Source organism: Phoca vitulina, unplaced genomic scaffold (genome assembly GCF_004348235.1).
Source record: "Phoca vitulina isolate PV1807 unplaced genomic scaffold, GSC_HSeal_1.0 scaffold8, whole genome shotgun sequence".
NCBI lineage: Eukaryota > Metazoa > Chordata > Mammalia > Carnivora > Phocidae > Phoca > Phoca vitulina.
The window spans coordinates 72249708-72267502 of record NW_022589711.1 but is presented as its reverse complement, the minus strand read 5'-3'; the positions used below and the strand labels follow the sequence as shown (position 1 = coordinate 72267502).

Here is a 17795-nt window from a genome sequence, read left to right as displayed (position 1 = left end):
AAATAATAATAATAGAAGCCTCAGATGTACATATAAACTTCGCCTGAATTATACCTTCTGAATAAAAACAGTGTATGCATTTTGAGTGTGAGTTTAAGTGCGTGTGTGTGTGTGTGTGTGTGTGTGTGTATGTGTGAGGAATGGAGTTGGGTGGAATGTGAGGTGGAGCATGATTTCTCAATAACAGGAAATCATTAAGTGCCTACTCAGCAGAGAAGAGAGCTGTTGTAAAGTTGACTTGGAGACCAAAGATTTCCCTGAGCATAATCTTTCTATATTTGTATATATAAAGTGCTATTGACTTAGGATAAATTTTGAAAAATACTTGGAAAAAATAGTGGAAATGGCACCAAGTTGTAATCAGAGCCCCAGTTTCTAATTCCAGCAATATCCCTACCTAGGTGTGTGAACTTGTGCGAATGGCTTTTCTTCTCTGGACCTCTGCTTCTTTACCTGTCAGGTAAGCAACTAGGGCAGCATGGTTTCTGCATTTCCTTCCAGCTCGAACAGTCTGTAATTCTATGATGGCAACCATCTGAGTAAGCAGAAAAACCGTCAGCATTAGTGTCAGGCCTTTGTGACACGAAATATGCTACTTAGCCTCCCAGAACCCCATTTCCTCATTGTAAAATGAGGGTGATTATATCTACATCATTTCACTGTAAAAGTAAAAAAGAGATGAAATGGTCAATTGATTAGTCCACTGCCTGGACATTAATGAGCTTCCAAAAATGGTAGATTATAATTAGGGCTCAAGTCATCTGCGTGAAACTATCGCACCCACTTTAGACTCCAGGAATTCCCCTTTCTTTTGATCTCAGCACAGTTTGTGTCTGAGTCAACCATTTGGTCACCACTCCATCATGTGACATCTCTTCCATTTATCTATTAAATATTACCTAAATATTATATTACATTACTAGTAATGATATTAGTGACCATTTACCTATTACCAACTGGGTGCCGGGCACTGTGCTGGGTAATTGCATATAAGCCTCAGAGCCGCAATGTGAGGTAGGTGTTTCCTTGCTTGAGGTTTAGGGCCAGGTCATATTTCATTAAATACCTTCACAACACCAAGCACAGTACCTTGAACACAGCAGACACTCATTACACATATTTTTGATTGACTGAAATGTGGCAGTGGGTCCCCTGCATCTCCCTCTAATGTATGTAGTTATTTGATTTATAAGAAATTTCTGTCCCTGGCTCTGGTCAGCTATTGAATTTATGTTTGACAAGAAAATCATAGAGTTTGGCAACTCTGCAGTGATAGGTGATGTGTGATTCATTTGGGGGAAGAATGGACATTTTCTATTCAGACTTTGAATTCCTGGGTCTTATGGTTAGTTAATCATGTCTATAGGAATGCATGACTGAGCAGACAGATTCAAAGGTAGGAGACTTTAATCTAAATTACTCCATTGTGTGTTTCCAGATATCATCTTGTTACCCATTGGTAATATTTTCTATAGCCACTGCTCAAATGTATGAGATGAATACAGTCTGGTGTTTATTCATCTTAAGAGAAATTCTATAGTACAGGAAGCAGGGTCCAAGCTGGAAGCAGTGGGTACCTAAAATCCAGAACATTATGAGCCTTCAAGGCAGCCAGGATATCCCCCCCCATAAGTCACATCTGTCTGTGTCCCCAGGAAGCTGCTTGGGTTGGCACACAATGGGAGACTCATGGGAACACGCCCTTCTCAAAAGAAGCTCCAAGGCAGGAATTAAAAATGATTCTGGAAGCTTCTCAGCCACAGAGGTAACAGGGTGAGAGCTGACAGACGTCACAGAGAGCCCCCGGTCCAGCTGCCTCTCTCAACGCTCGCCCCCAGGAGACTGGCACAGCAGTTTCTCCTCAAGTAATTACTCTTGGCCTCCTTAAATTACCGCCAGGTTCCCAGTGGATGTTTTTCTTCACTTCCTCTCTGAAATCACTTGAGTCTAGTGGTTGGGCCAGTGGAGTAGTATGGTAGGTGCTAAACAATTCCAGTTTCACCCGAGGGAGACATGGCCCTGTAAATCCTGTCAAAGAGGGCCCACCAAGTCCTTCAGAAGGAAAAGGCGGTCAGTGACATGAATACAATTATTGTAGTGGAGCAAAATGTGTGACCCGTTGGGATTCTGTTAAATCCAGCAAAAGGGAATGCCACAGTTAACCCATATCCCTGGGGAGCACTAACCCTGAAGCAGACTTATTAATTAGGGCTTCTGAGGGGCACAGAAAATGTGGGGGTAGGAGGCTCTTTCAGTTACAGAGACAGAGCTCCTTTCTCGTCTATTCCTTTCCATGGGGGCGACTCAAACCAAACAGTTTGAGCTACATGCTCACAAAATCCCTGTTGTGCCAAGAGCATTTCAATTCAACATGAGAGCAGAAAAAAGTTTTAAAAATGAATCAGTAGGTGGAGCTCTTTCTTTTTATTTATGTTTCGATCCCAGCTCCCATTTTTAGTGAGGGACACAGAGCTTTTGAATGAAAAAATAGGCACTTTAAAACTGAAAACACATATACGATGTGCTTTCCTAATTGAAAGGGTATATTGTGAAATCATTACTGTCACAGAACATTTGCGTTGCATGTGAATGCTAAAGCAAAGAAAATATATAAACCTAAATTGACTTTAGCAATTTGAAAGTGATAGTGGACATCTGTGTTCAATAACTTTTTGCTGGTAACTGGTGTTTAATATTTCATGTCAAATCAAGAAGAGTGAGAGAAGGTTCTTGAACATAGAGACGGCTGGCAGTGTTGCAGCCCAGCCTGCCCTTTGTCATACTCACCATAAAGAAACTTGCTGTAGTGAGGGCTGAAACTGCACCAGAGTGACTCCTTTCTCGGAACTCACATAAACTTACAGAATACACTGGTCTCTATTTTCCTTTAGAATGATGTCTATAAGAAAAAAAAAAAAAAAACGTTAAAGGACTTCCAAAACTCATTATTTATTTAAGGGAAAAAGGGGTGTGTGTGTGTGTGTGTGTGTGTGTGTGTGTGTGTGTGTGTGTGTTGAGGGTCCGGGGCTCTTGGAAGAAATTACAGAAGAATAAATCATCTAGAACAAATCTTACCTTTGTGTTTTCATCAACCCTGATTTTTTTCCTAATAAGTGTGCAGTGATGTTTAGGAAGTTGGTTGCCAATAGCAACATACCTTCTTAAGGCTCACAATGAAGTATGTCTAGATAGTATTTTAATGTTTAGGTAGTTGGGCAGGATGAGGATGGGGAGTAGAGAGTAGGGAGCAAGAGCTTTTAACTTTATAACTTTATAATTTCTTTTTCTACATCATCCTAGACATGCAATCTTGATTCTAAATGCATGTTTGCCTTAGCAACAAGTGTGATAAAAGGAAGGACAGAAGGGACAGCATCATTCTTCGAGCTGACCGTGGGATTAGCACTTACTCCTTAAAATGACCTGTTAGTCATGTTAAATCTTGCTGACCTCAACATCTTCCATTCAGTTCTCAGAAGACTGGATCCTGGAAGCTACCTTGAATAGTATATTATGAAAGTAAAATAAGAAGGCCCATAGAATATGAGATACTCTAGATATCTGGGCATATTTTATATTCATGTTGATATAAGAGGACCGTATATCTGAGCAAAGAAATATTTCCTTCCCTTCTCTAGTAATAATGTGATCCTAGAAAGACCAGATCTTTATGTAGGTATATGCTCTTCTTTATTCTAATGAGACAGATTCCAGTAGCAGAAAAGCAAGATGCAGAAAGAATCTAGAAAATTGGAATAATTTGCCTATGGGCTTAAATTCATCTAACTTAGTTTCAAGAATGGAAGGAAATAGGATTAAGCAAGTTATTTAATTTTCTAAAGAAAAATCTCCTCTACCCTCCTCCAAAAAACTGTTAGAACTAATAAATTAACTAATTAAGGTTACAGAATACCTAATCAATACACAAAAATTAGTTTTGATGCTATACATTAACAGTGAATTATCAGAAACAAAAATTAAGAAAACAAATCTATTTACAATTACATCAAAAAGAATAAAATACCCAAGAATAAATTTCACTAAGGAGGTGAAAACATCTATATACTGAAGACTATAAAACGTTGATGAAAGAAATTGAAAAAGACACACCAAAAAAATGGAAAGATATTCCATGCTCATGGATTGCAACAATTAATATTGTTAAAATGTCCATACTACCCAAAGCAATCTACAGATTCAGTGCAATCCCTATCAAAATTCCAGTAACATTTTTCACAGAAATAGAACAAACAATCCTAAAATTGTGTGAAACTATAAAAGGCCTTCGAATACCCAAAGCAATCTTGAGGAAAAAAGGAAAAAGCTGGAGGTGCCACACTTCCTAATTTCAAACATCTTTCAAAGCTATAGTAATCAAAACAGGATGGTATTGGCTTAAAAAACAAACACATAAATCAATAGAATAGAATAGAGAGCCCAGAAACAAGCCTACACATATATGAACAATTAATTTATGACAAAGAAGCTAAGAATATACAATAGAGAATGGACAGTCTCTTTAATAAATGGTGCTAAGGAAACTGGAAAGCCATATGCAAAAGAATGAAACTGGACTCCTATCTTAGCCCACGGACAAAAGTCAACTCAAAATGGATTATAGACTTGAATGTAAGACCAGAAACCATGGAATTCCTAGAAGAAAACATAAGGGGGAGCTTTTTTTGACATAGGTCTTGGCAATGATTTTTTAGGTTTGACCCCAAAAGCAAAAGCAAAAAATAAAGAAGTCAAACTACATCAAACTAGACAACTCTTGCACAGTAAAGAAAACCATCAACAAAATGAAAAGGCAACCTACAGAATGGGAGAAAATATCTGCAAATCATATATCGGTAAGGGGTTAATACCCAAAATAGAAAAGGAACTCTTACAACCTTGTAGAAAACCAAAAAGAAAGTCCAATTAAAAAATGGGCAGAGGAACTAAATAACATTTTTCCAAAGAAGACACACAAATAGCCAAAAGGTAAATGAAAAGGCGCTCAATATCACTAATCATCAGGAAAACTCAGATCAAAACCACAATGCGATATCACCTCACACCTGTTAGAATGGCTGTTGTCAAAATGAGAAGAGATAACAAGGGTTGACAAGGCTGTGGAGAAAAGGGAACCCTTGTGATCAGACTGTAAATTGGTGCAGCCACTCTGGAAAACAGCATAGAGGTACCTCAGATTATTAAAAATAACACTACCACATGATTTAGCAATTCCATTTCTGGGTATACATCTGATGGAAATGAAATCACTATCTTGAAGAGATATCTGCACTTTCATGTCATCGCAGCATTATTTGTAATAGCAGAGACATGAAAACAACCTAAGTGTCCATTGATGGATGAATTAATTAAAAATATATTTTACGTATATATATGTATATAGAGAGACTTGATATATAGATATATACACACACATATATATATGTATACATAAGTACACACACATATATCACATGATATATCTGATGGGATGTTATTGAACCATAAAAAGGAAATCCTGGGGCACCTCGTGGCTCAGTCAGTTAAGCATCTGACTCTTCTTGATTTCAGCTCAGGTCATGATCTCAGGGTCGTGAGATCGAGCCCCATGTGGGCATGAAGACTGCTTAACATTCTCTCTCTCCCTCTCCCTCTGCCCCTAACCCCCTGCTAGCACATGTGCTCTTTCTCTCTAAAAACAAAAAATGGAAATCACATTTTTTTTACAACATGGATAGACTTTGAGGGCATTATACTAAGTGAAATAAGGCACACAGAGAAAGATAAATATTGTACGACCTCACTTATATGTGTATTCTTAAAAAAAAAAAAAAAAAAAAAAAAACAGAAACAGAGAACAGATTGGTGGTTGCCAGAGGCAGGGGGTGGTGGGTGGGGAAAATGGGAAGCGTAGTCAAATGTGCAAACTTCAGCTATAAGATTAGAACTCCTGGGGATGACTGTACAGCATGGTGGCTTTAGTTAACAATATTGTACTGTATATTTGAAAGTTGCTAAGAGAGTAGATCTTAAAAGTACTCATCACAAGAAAATATAAATTTGTAGCTATGTGAGGTGATGGATATTAACTACGCTTGTTTGGGTAATCGCACTGCAACACATATCATATATCACATTGTTACATTGTGCACCTAAAACTAATACACTATTACATGTAAATTGTATCTCAATAAAAAGGAATGAGACAATTCTACATGCACTACTTCAGAAAAATCTTGGAAAGTCTCAGCAACATAGGAGAAAACAGAATAGACAAAAGAGTAGGCACATGCTCAGTGATATGATAGAGTCAAATGGCAAACCAAGCTAATGTTGCAACCAGAAATACATAGCTGCAGGCAAAAATGAGGTAGCTGGACATAATCAATCACATGGAGAGGGTACAAAGAACTCCTTACTTTGTTTCAAAGTGCTGTTAACCAATAATATGACATTTTGCATTTTGCTTTATGTTTTGCAAGATCATAATCATCTTGTCATTTGATCATCATGAACCTCTTATGAGGATCAAGGAAATGCCAGGATCTTCCTTGTTGGGGACACGGGAAGAAAGGTGGCCTAACTATGAATCGTTGCCAGGATTATTGGGAACCTTCATGAGTACATTTGTCCAAAAACCCAGACGGTCTGGATAGGTGGCAGGGGCCTCGGGGCCACAGCCCAAGAGTCTGTCTCTTTTTTCCCTTACGGCAGGAAGCTGCAGTTGTCTGCGAGACTTGGGCATTCAATGTGCATCATGCACAGGACCAAGCTGACCTCCCTGTGGATGTTAAAATGATAGAAAAATGCAGATAACGTGCATGGGAAAGTATAGCCTTCTCTTTCTACAGCTGCCAGGGTGATCTGCCTTGGGGCTTAGTCTGTTTCCCATATATTTCTTAAGTAAAATCCCAGCCATTGTGGCTAGTTAAAAGGGTGAAAGAAAAAAGATGTCATCACTCAAATGTTTCCCATGTAGGGTATGTTTATTAGTCATCAGTCTTATATATCACCATTCAATGGAAAGGTCCACATTTACAGTAACCATGCACCCCTTCTTTTTCTACAAGCTGCAACGAAGCCTGGACAATTTAAATGCCTCTATAAGCATCCATTTGTGAGCTGTTGTAGCTTCTTGCCAAGTTATTGTGGCATTGAAGTCAGGGGTATGAACAGAACTTTATAGTACAGCTAGAGAAAATGATCTTTCCAGCAACATATCAAAATGCCCCATTTGCCTCTTCACCATCAAAGAAGATCCAACGCTCAGTCACAGAACACCATCAATTCAGAAAATCGATTCTCATTTATTAGGAGCCTGCTTTAGCCACCTAATTGCAAATCAGCATCATCGGCTGCATGGACAAGTGGGCTGCTTCTCAGCTGTGGGTTCCTGTGGCCTATTTCATTAATAATCACTTGCGTTCTTTTCAATTTTAGGCATTAACTGTCTTTTAAATCAAAATGAAATGTGTACTTGGCAACTTCTGACTCAAGCATTTTGGTTCCCCGTAAATCCTGGAAATGACAGAGTGTGCACTTCACCTCTGGCGCACCTCTTCAAAAACCAGAGTTATGCAAGGAGGAACACTTGAGGACCAGGGAGCCCTATCCCTCAGAGCCTCCCCAAGTTCTGGGAAGCAGTGGCATGTTGAAAATGACAGAAACAAAGCTACTTAATCACAAGGAATTGAGAGAGAGAGAGAGAGAGAGAGAGAGAGAGAGTGTGTGTGTGTGTGTGTGTGTGTGTGTGTGTGTGTGTTTAAGTAGGCCAAAAAAGGAACCAAGCTGAGTTTCACTTCCTAGCAGTCTTAAGCAATAATTTCCTGGAGTTCAATAATGTTTACACTTTAATGATAATCCGTGATTTTTAATTCTGATTTTATTAGAATCCTGTTTCTCACCTTCTTAATCATAACCAACTTTTCCATCCAGTTATGCAATTACAAATTCTCTTCTCCAAAATCTTCTCTCATCCAATTAAAGAAAAAAAAACCACCAAGGTTATTTAAAATTTTCACTTTTTTCTGACTCCTAATCTTCTTCCTAACACAAACACAAAATAATTGGGCATATTATGGGTCACCCACTGCAATAGTTGCAGTTCTTTTACATTTGACCTTTTTAATGATCCCATCAGATAGGAAAGACATTATTCCCCAATTTAGAGAGGAGAAAACTTAGGCACAAAGGTTATGAATTGTCTATCGCTATAGCTGTCCACGGGCATTAGAGGTCAGAAGTCCTCATTCCTAATAAGATTATAAGGTTAATCAAAGCTACTATATATTGAATAGTATCCTGGGAACTACAGTAAGTACTTCACATTTTGTATTTATTTGAATCCTCAGAAAATGCTATAGGGTAGATATTAGAACTCTCACCAGAAATATGGAGTATTCTTCAAAAGATCACATAGCTAGTAAGCTCAGAAGCCAGAGCACAAACCTAAATCTGCCTAATTCACAAACTGTTAGCATAATCTCTGTGCTCTTGAGTAACCCCCCCCCCATACTTCCGGTCTGCAGGCTAATGCAAGGACTGTACTAGTCATCAAAAGTAACATTGCTGACATTCTCTTGATGAATATGTATTTTTTTGTTATTTCCCTGAATTCTTATAAATATGACTGGGAGAAATAAGAGCTGATAGTGCATATTACTCACCAAAACAAGGTGATGTCACCCACATCTGGAGAAGAGAAAAACAAGGCCACAAGAACCAGTTTGGAGAATGAGATCAATTGGCATATGATTGCTGGGTAAGTGGAGATTTCTGTTCTATATTCTGTTCCCCACTGAAAAGAACCCAGTGCAAGTACCTATCACCATAATGTAAGGAGAGAAGACTGTGTGATACGTTCTCAGTGCTACCTCTCTTGTTGATGTCATCTGTCATCTTCCCCTCATGTGTCAAAAGACTTATGTGAGAGGGAAAACAGATCCCAAGCTGGCTAAAGACTAGTACTTTCTGTCACTATGATCTTGTCAAAACAACTGTCCCATAGTTGTAATTTTTTTTTTTTTTTTTTTGAGCGAGAGAGCCTGAGCCAGGGGTGGGGGGCGGGAAGGAGGGCAGAGGGAGAGGGAGAAAGAGAATCCTAAGCAGCCTCCACGTATTCAATGTATACAACTCGGTAAGTTTAGAAATATAAACACAAACCAAACCATCATCTCTATCAAGGCCATAGATAGATATATCCATCACTCCCGGTTTCCTCCAGCCTCTACATTATAAATATCACTTTGTGTAGTATAGTAAAAAAAAAAAAAAAACCCTTAATGTAAGATTTATCTTCTTAGAAAATTTTAAGTATTGTTATGATCTGAATGTTTGTGTCCCCCCTCAAACCCATATGTTGAAATCCTTATGCCTAGGGCGCCTGGGTGGCTCAGTTGGTTAAGCGACTGCCTTCGGCTCAGGTCATGATCCTGGAGTCCCTGGATCGAGTCCCGCATCGGGCTCCCTGCTCAGTGAGGAGCCTGCTTCTCCCTCTGACCCTCCCCCCTCTCATGTACTCTCTCTCATTCTCGCTCTCTCAAATAAATAAATAAATCTTTAAAAAAAAAAAAAAAAGAAAAGAAATCCTTATGCCTAATATGATGGTATTAGGAGGTGGGCCTTTGGGAGGTGATCAAGGCCTGAATCCTCATGAACAGGATTACTGCTCTTACGAAAGAGATCCAACATTACTCCCTAGCCCCCTCTATCATGTGAGGACACAGCAAGAAGGCCCCAATTATGAATTAGGAAGAGGGCCCTCCCCAGAATGCAGCCATGCTCACAACTTGATTTTGAACTTCCCAGCCTCCAGAACTGAGAGAAAAACATTTCTATTGTTTGTGTGTTACGCAGCCGGTGGTATTTTGATACAGCTGCCTGAATAGACTAAGACAAGTGTACAATAGAGTGGCTATAGGCACTGTGCTGTATAATAAACCTTCAGAATTTATTTGTCTTATATAACTAAAGCTCTGACCATCCCCTCTTCATTTTCCCCTCCCCATGGTCCCTGGAAAACACCATTATATTGTTTGATTCTATGAGTTTGACTATTTAAAATTATATACGTAAATGAAATTTTTCAGTATTTGTCTTTCTTTGTCTGGCTTATTTCACTTAACAAAATGTCTTTCAGGTTGATCCTTGTTGTCACGAATGGCAGGATTTGCTTCTTTTTTAAGGCTGAATAATACTCCACTCTCTCTATATACCACATTTTCTTTATCCATTTATCCATCGATGGACACTTTGTTTCTAAATCCTGACTCTTGTGAATAATGCTGCAATGAACATGGGAGTACAGGTATCTGTACAAGATAATGATTTCAGTTCTTTTGGATAAATACCCAGATGTGGGATTGCTGGATCATATGTTAGTTCTATCTGTAATTTCTTAAAGAACCTCAATACTATTTTCCATGATGGCTGTACCAATTTACGTTCCCACCAACAGTGTACCAGGGTTCTCATTTCATCACATTTCACCAGCACTTGTTACCTTTAGTTTTTTGTTGTTGTTGTTGTCATTGTTTTTACTAGCCATTCTAGCAGGTGATATTTCATTGTGGTTTCGATTTGCATTTGCCTGATGATTAGTGATGTGAGCACTTTTCATATACCTGTTTACCATTGTATATCTTCTTTAGAGCAATGTTAATTTGTTGGCACAAAATGTTACATAGTATTCTCTTATGATCCTTTGTTTCTGTGGTATCAATTGAATGTCTTCTCTTTCACTGATAATTTTATTTATATATATATCTCATCTTTTTTTATTTAGTTAGCTAAGGATTTGTCAGTTTGTTTACCTTATCAACTTGGTAATTTCAAGTGATCTGTCTCTGAGCTCACTTATTGTTTCTTCTGCTTGATTGAGTCTTCTGTTGAAACCCTCTGTTGATTTTTTTCATTGCAATCATTATATTTTTCAGCTCCAGAATTTGTTTCATTACTTTTATGATTTCTATATCTTTATCGAACTTCTCATTTTTTTTCATGTATGGGTTCCTGATGTCATCTAATTGTCTGTGTTCTCTTGAGCTTCCTTAAGACAATTATATTGAGTTATTTTTCAGGCAGTTCATACATCTCCTTTTCTTTAGTCAGTTATTATTTGGGATAATGTTATGGTTTTGTGATTATTTGTTATTTTTGTTACCTTGCATTGATATCTGTGTATTTGAAGAAATAGTCACCTTTTCTAGTTGTTACAGACTGGCTTCAGTAAGGAAAAGGAGGCAGGCCTTCTTCCGGAGCCCATGAACAAATAGGCCTGCTACCCAGCCTGGTGCCTGGGTCCATGGGGACTAGCTTGTCCTCAGTGTACACTGGGGCAGGCTGGTGCTTAGGTCTGGAACCTCTGTCCAGGGACCAGCCTGAAACCTGGGTCCACAAGTGTGGGCCTGGACCCCAGGTTCATGGGAGTCAACCTGGCGCTGGAGTGGGCTTGGAGCTTGGGTACACAGACAGGGATAAGCCTGAAACCTGGATTCATGGGTCTAGTGCTTTTTTTAACCTAAATTTTGAAGGGAATTTCAAAAAGAATAATTTTAAAACTAGAGAATCAAATGTCATAGCTGCTTAAATTTATAATGAGTAACCCCTTTATGATCTTAGGAGCATGCTCTGATATAAACATATGATCATTTAGTGTATTATTTATGCATATACCTTTCTTATTAAACTAAGAGCTATTTCAAAAATCAGCTTCATTGAAGTATAATTTACATACAATAAAAGACACCCATTTAAGGGTATACATCTGTGTAACCATCCCTGAAAGTATATACACCTGTGTAATCACCTCCATGATAAAGATTTGGAACATTTCTATTATCCCAAATATTGTCTTGTACCCTCTCAGTGAATCATGACACTACTCCCAGACCTAGGCAACCACTAACACAATTTCTGCCATTATGAATTAAAATTTTATTCAAAATGAATCATTCAGTATGAACTCTTTGTTTCTGGTGTCATTTGCTTAGCAAAATGTTTTTCAGAGTTAGCCGCATTGTTGCCTATATCAGGAATGTATTCCTTATTGTTGCATAGTATTAATTTGGACAGAGGTACGATAATCATCATCTGTTGGACCCTTGATTTCCAGTTATAGAATAATGTTTTTATGGCAGGTCTTTTTGTGGACACATATTTTTGTTTCTCTTAGGTAAATTACTAGGTATGCTTGTGCTGAGTCATATAGTAAGTGTATATTAACTATTAGAAACTGTATAAATATTTTCCAATAGGTTGTACAATTTTACATTCCCATCAGCAACATATGAGCAGGTTCTCCATATCTGCGCCCTCACTGATACCTGGCATTGTCTTCATTTAGCCATTTGAGTGGATGTGTAATAGTATCTCCTTGTAGTTTTAATTTTCATTTACATGAGAACTAATTAGCTTCAACGCTTTTTTTTTCCATGAACTTATTGCCATTTATATATCTTTGGTAAAATGTCTGCTCAAGTCTTTTATCATTTAATTGAATGGTAATTTTTAATTTAATTGGATTTATTTTCATATTATTGCATTGTAAAATATAAGTCTTTCTCAGATATATGTATGGTGAAGATTTTCTGCAAGCTCAAGGCTTGCCTATCCATTTTCTTAATAGTGACTTTTGAAGAGCAGTTTTTAATTTTGATGACATCAAATTTATCAACATTTTATTGTTTATACTTTTTGTGTTCTATTTTTTATTAAGATTTTATTCATTTTTTTGACAGAACGAGAGCAGGAGAGCACAAGCAGGGGGAGCAGCAGAGGGAGAGGGAGAAGCAGGCTCCACCCAACCAGCAGGAAGCCCGAAGCGGGGCTCGACAAGCAGAAGGCAGTCGCCCAACGAACTGAGCCACCCAGGTGCCCCAGTTTTTGCGTTCTATTTAAGAAAGCTTTGCCTTCTCTAAGGTCCCCAAAATTTTCTTCTAGAAATGTTTATATTAGCTTTTATATTTAAATGTATTGTTATTTGGGGATAATTTTTACATGTGGCTTAGTTAAAGGTGAGGTTAATGCTTTTGTTTTTGTTTTCCATATGGATATCCAATCTTCTGGCACCATTAAATTACTTTGGCATCTTTGTTCAAATTCAATTGGCCATATATGCATAGGTCTATTTCTAGAATCTCTATTTTGTCCCATTGAACTTACTATTTTTTACATCAATATACTTTGTCTTGGTGTTATAGTTTTATAATAAGTAAGCCTTGAAGTCAGATCGTGTAAGTTCTCTAACATTTCTTTTCTTTTATAATATTCTTTTGACAATGCTATGCCCTCTGACTTTCCATATGGATTTTAGAACTAGTTTGTCAATTTCTTTTTTTTTTAAACCCGCTAGAATTTTGATTTATATTGTGTTGAATCTGTATCAATTTGAACAATATTGAGTCTTCTGCCCTAAACTATGGTGTAATTTCTCCATTTTTAAGGTCTTTATTTTCTTAAAAATGTTTTATATTTTCTAGAGTACAAAGTATTTTACCCATATTTTATTAAATTTACCCCTAAGTACTTTGTATCTTTGATGGTATTGTAAACCCTATTTGATTTCAATTTTCATTTTGTTTTTTCATTTTTATAGAAATATAATTAATTTTTTTATTATCCTAACATTCTGTATCTTTGCTAATTATTGCTCTTATTAGCTCTAAGAGCAATTTTGTGGATTCCTTATGAACTTCTAGGTTTATGAATATACCAAAAAATAAGGGTTTATAATTTTCTAATTTTTGTATCTTATTTTTTTTTTCCTCCTTTAACTGGCTGGAACTTTTAGTACAATGTTGAATAGTGATAGTTCTCAATATTTGGTGGAAACATTTCAATTTTTCATCAATAACTATGATGATAGGTATAGAGTTTTCTTAGATGCCCTTTATAAAATTAAGGAAGTTCATATCAATTCTCAATTTTGGTGGTTTTAATAATGAATGGGTGTGGAATTTTGTCAAATGTTTGTTTTGGGTTTTTTTTTCTGCATCTGTTTTCATTTTGTTTGTTTGTTTTAGTAATTTCTACACCCAACATGGGGTTCAAACTCATGACCCTAAGATCAAGAGTTGCATGCTCTTCTGACTAAGCCAGCCAGGTGCCCTTTTCTGCATCTGTTTTATTTTTTTTTCCAAGTTTTTACTTAAATTTTAGTTAGTTAACTTGTAGTGTAATAATAGTTTCAGGTGTACAATTTAGTTATTCATCACTTACATGCTACACCAAATGCTAATCACAAGTGTCCTCCTTAATACACACCACCCATTTAGGCCATTCCCCTGCCCACCTCCCTCTGCATCTGTTTTGATGATCCCAAAATATTCCTTTATTTTCTCTTTGGTATGTATAATGATATCATCTGTTGAATTCTTCATGTTAGTAATTTTGGGTATCCTTTTCTTTTTTTCTTTGATCATTCTAGCTAAAGATCTATCAATTATTTAAAATATTTATCAAGGGGCGCCTGGGTGGCTCAGTTGTTAAGCAACTGCCTTCGGCTCAGGTCATGGTCCCAGGGTCCTGGGATCGAGTCCCATATCGGGCTCTCTGCTCCGCGGGAAGCCTGCTTCTCCCTCTCCCACTCCCCCTTGCTTGTGTTCCCTCTCTCACTGTGTCTCTCTCTGTCAAATAAATAAATAAAATCTTTTAAAAAAATATATTTATCAAGATTTTATTTATTTTTTATTATGTTATATTAATCACCATACATTACATCATTAGTTTTTGATGTAGTGTTCCATGATTCATTGTTTTCGTATAACACTCAGTGCTCCATTCAGTACATGCCCTCTTTAACACCCATCACCAGGCTAACCCATCCCCCCACCCCCCTCCCCTCTAGAACCCTCAGTTTGTTTCTCAAAGTCCATAGTCTCTCATGGTTTGTCTCCCCCTCCAATTCCCCCCCTTCATTTCTCCCTTCCTACTATCTTCTTTTTTTTTTTTTTTTAACATATAATGTATTATTTGTTTCAGAGGTATAGGTCTGTGATTCAACAGTCTTACACAATTCACGGTGCTCACCATAGCACATACCCTCTCCAATGTCTATCACCCAGCCACCCTATCCCTCCCACCCCCCACCACTCCAGCAACCCTCAATTTGTTTCCTGAGATTAAGAATTCCTCATATCAGCGAGATCATATGATACATGTCTTTCTCTGATTGACTTATTTCGCTCAGCATAATACCCTCCAGTTCCATCCACGTCGTTGCAAATGGCAAGATTCCATTCCTTTTGATGGCTGCATAATATTCCTGTGTGTGTGTGTGTGTGTGTGTGTGTGTGTGTGTGTGTGTGTGTATCACATCTTCTTTATCCATTCATCTGTCAATGGACATCTTGGCTCTTTCCATAGTTTGGCTATTGTGGACATTGCTGCTATAAACATTGGGGTGCACGTACCCCTTTGGATCACTACATTTGTATCTTTGGGGTAAATACCCAGTAGTGCAATTGCTGGGTCATAGGGCAGCTCTATTTTCAACTATCAAGATTTTAAAAATCCAGCTATTATATATTTATCCATTTTATATTTCACTGATAATCTGCTATTATCTATATTATTTCCTTTCTCCTGCTTAATTTGAATTTAATTTGCTCTTCTTTTACTTATATTTTCAAGGTAGATGCTCAGATAAGTGATTTTGAAAATTTTCTTCTCTTTATAGGAGCTTTTGAGACTATAGCTTTTCCTCTAATGGCAGTTTTAGCTATACCCCACAAATTTTGATATATTTTTCATGTTCATTTATTTCAAGGTAATCTGTTATGGCTTATTTTTGAATCATGAGATATATAGAAGTGGTTGTTTATTTTACAAATATTTGGAGTTTGTCTATATATTTTTCTGTTAGTTATTTCTAATTCAACTTTCTTGTACATAGAGAATGATTAACGTCAATAAATTTATAGTGGTTGTAGCTTTATTATTGTGACTCACTGGTAATAATATTTCAGTGTGTAATTTTTTTCATATATATAAGAAATATTTTGTTTTAAGGAATTAGCACACATGATTATGGAAGCTGGAAAGTCCACCACTATAGGGTAGGCCAGCATTCTGGAGATGCAGGAAAGAACCAATACTGCTGATCAAGTCCAAAGTCCTTCAGGCTGGAGACCCAGAAAGAAGCCAATGTTGTAGTTCAGTTCCAAAGGTCATTTGTTGCAGAATTCCATCTTGCTCGTAGGAGGTCAATTTTTTTGTTCTTGTTTGTCCTTTATAGGCTTTCAATTGAATGTGGCCTACCTACATTTTGGAGGGCAATCTGCTTATTCAAAGTCTGCAATTCAAATGTAAATCTCATCCAAAAACACCCCCACAGAAACATCAAGAATAATGTTTGACCACATATCTGGGCAGCATCTCCCAGCTAAGGTGACACAAAATTAACTACCACAGTTTCAGTCACAAAGTATATATTATAGGTATGAGTGTCAGGCCACAAATCCAAGTTTACAAAAGTTCATTAAAATCTATTTGATCTTCCATTACACCATGTGGAATGCTAATTTACTCATATGATTTTGAGCAATTTTTCTATCCCTAGGGATATATTAAGGTTGCTAAGATGTTGGTTGGGAAGTGCAGTCATAGAGACAGTAATTCATAGGGTATAGCTAAGAAGTCCACAGCCCCCACTTGCATGGCCTCTTCAGAACTCAGTCTCAGTACCTCTCTGTTTAGATTTAGAATTTACTAAATAAATTCACCTGCACAAATGTCTATTGAGTGGTGTAAAGTAGAGCCTTGGTGTCTACTTGAATGAAGAGGAGAAAAAGGAGAATAATACAGAAATAAAAGATACAAATTAGTATCTCAAAAGATTGTAGCCAGCCTTGGAAACTTAAGTTGAGTAGGTTATGAACCAAATATTCAAAATGCTATGCATTCACTTATTTAGGCATATAAATACATTCATTCATTGATTCTTTCCACATCTTAAGCATCTATTGTTTTTGCATTACTAGAGTAGATGCTAAAAATTTAACACTAAAGGAAAAAGTATTCTTATCTTGAAGCTTACCTAGGAGAATAAGGAATATAAGAAATGCAGAAAAATAAATAATCACCAGTGGCTCAAGTCTGAATTCTGGCAGTCAGCCTTCACTACTCCTTCTCCTTTAATGTTCACATTTGATCATTCCTATTGCTTTCCTTCCCTAAATATATCATCTTGACTTCAAACTTTTCTCTGTCTCCCTTGCCATCAGCCTGGTATAAACCACCATCAGTTCTTGCCTGGACTTCAGATATAACTCCCAAATAGATCTTCCTGATTCCACTCTTTCCCCTCAAATGCATTCTCCATGGTAGACAATTGGTCTTTTAAAAGCCATGACAGTTCATGCGGTTCCCCTCCTTAAGTCTTCAGTGATCTCCCATTGCTATTACAATAAGTTCAAAATCCTTAAAGGGTCTACAATGCTTTGGGTGATCCAACTCCCTTCTGCCTTCGTGTCTTGTCCCCCCCCCCTTCCTAATTCTCCCTATACTCTCTTCATCCTTCTCTATTTCCTGAGTATAGCATGTCCCTTCCCATCTCAGAGGTTTTGCATACTTGTACATATGTTGGTTCCTTTCTTTGGGTGTTGTCTGTCTCCTTTCTCCACTCACCTAAATTCACCTCTCTTCCTCTCCTGTTCTACCTCCCCAATGCACGATTTTTTCAGACTGAAAATTTGCTTTATCACAGAGACCTTCTCTTTCTTACCCATGTGACTCAACATCCTCCAATAGAGCACTCAGATCACCCTATTATGTTCTCTTATGTTGTTATAATTACATTG

General features: G+C 37.3%; 1 protein-coding gene across 12 annotated transcripts in view; it reads left to right on the top strand.

Moving 5' to 3' along the window:
- Positions 1-10225, top strand: part of LOC116634082 (EGF-like and EMI domain-containing protein 1) — a 649939-nt gene extending 639714 nt beyond the window's left edge. For 6 of the 12 annotated variants that reach the window (XR_004299846.1, XR_004299848.1, XR_004299843.1 and 3 more), the window contains 3 exons: positions 402-1865; positions 8634-8758; positions 10136-10225. The gene's annotated coding sequence lies outside the window, so the exon portion shown is untranslated. The remainder of the gene's footprint in view (positions 1-401; positions 1866-8633; positions 8759-10135) is intronic. The other 6 variants (XR_004299851.1, XR_004299850.1, XR_004299849.1 and 3 more) reach the window with 4 other exon arrangements.
- Positions 10226-17795: the final 7570 nt, after the last annotated feature.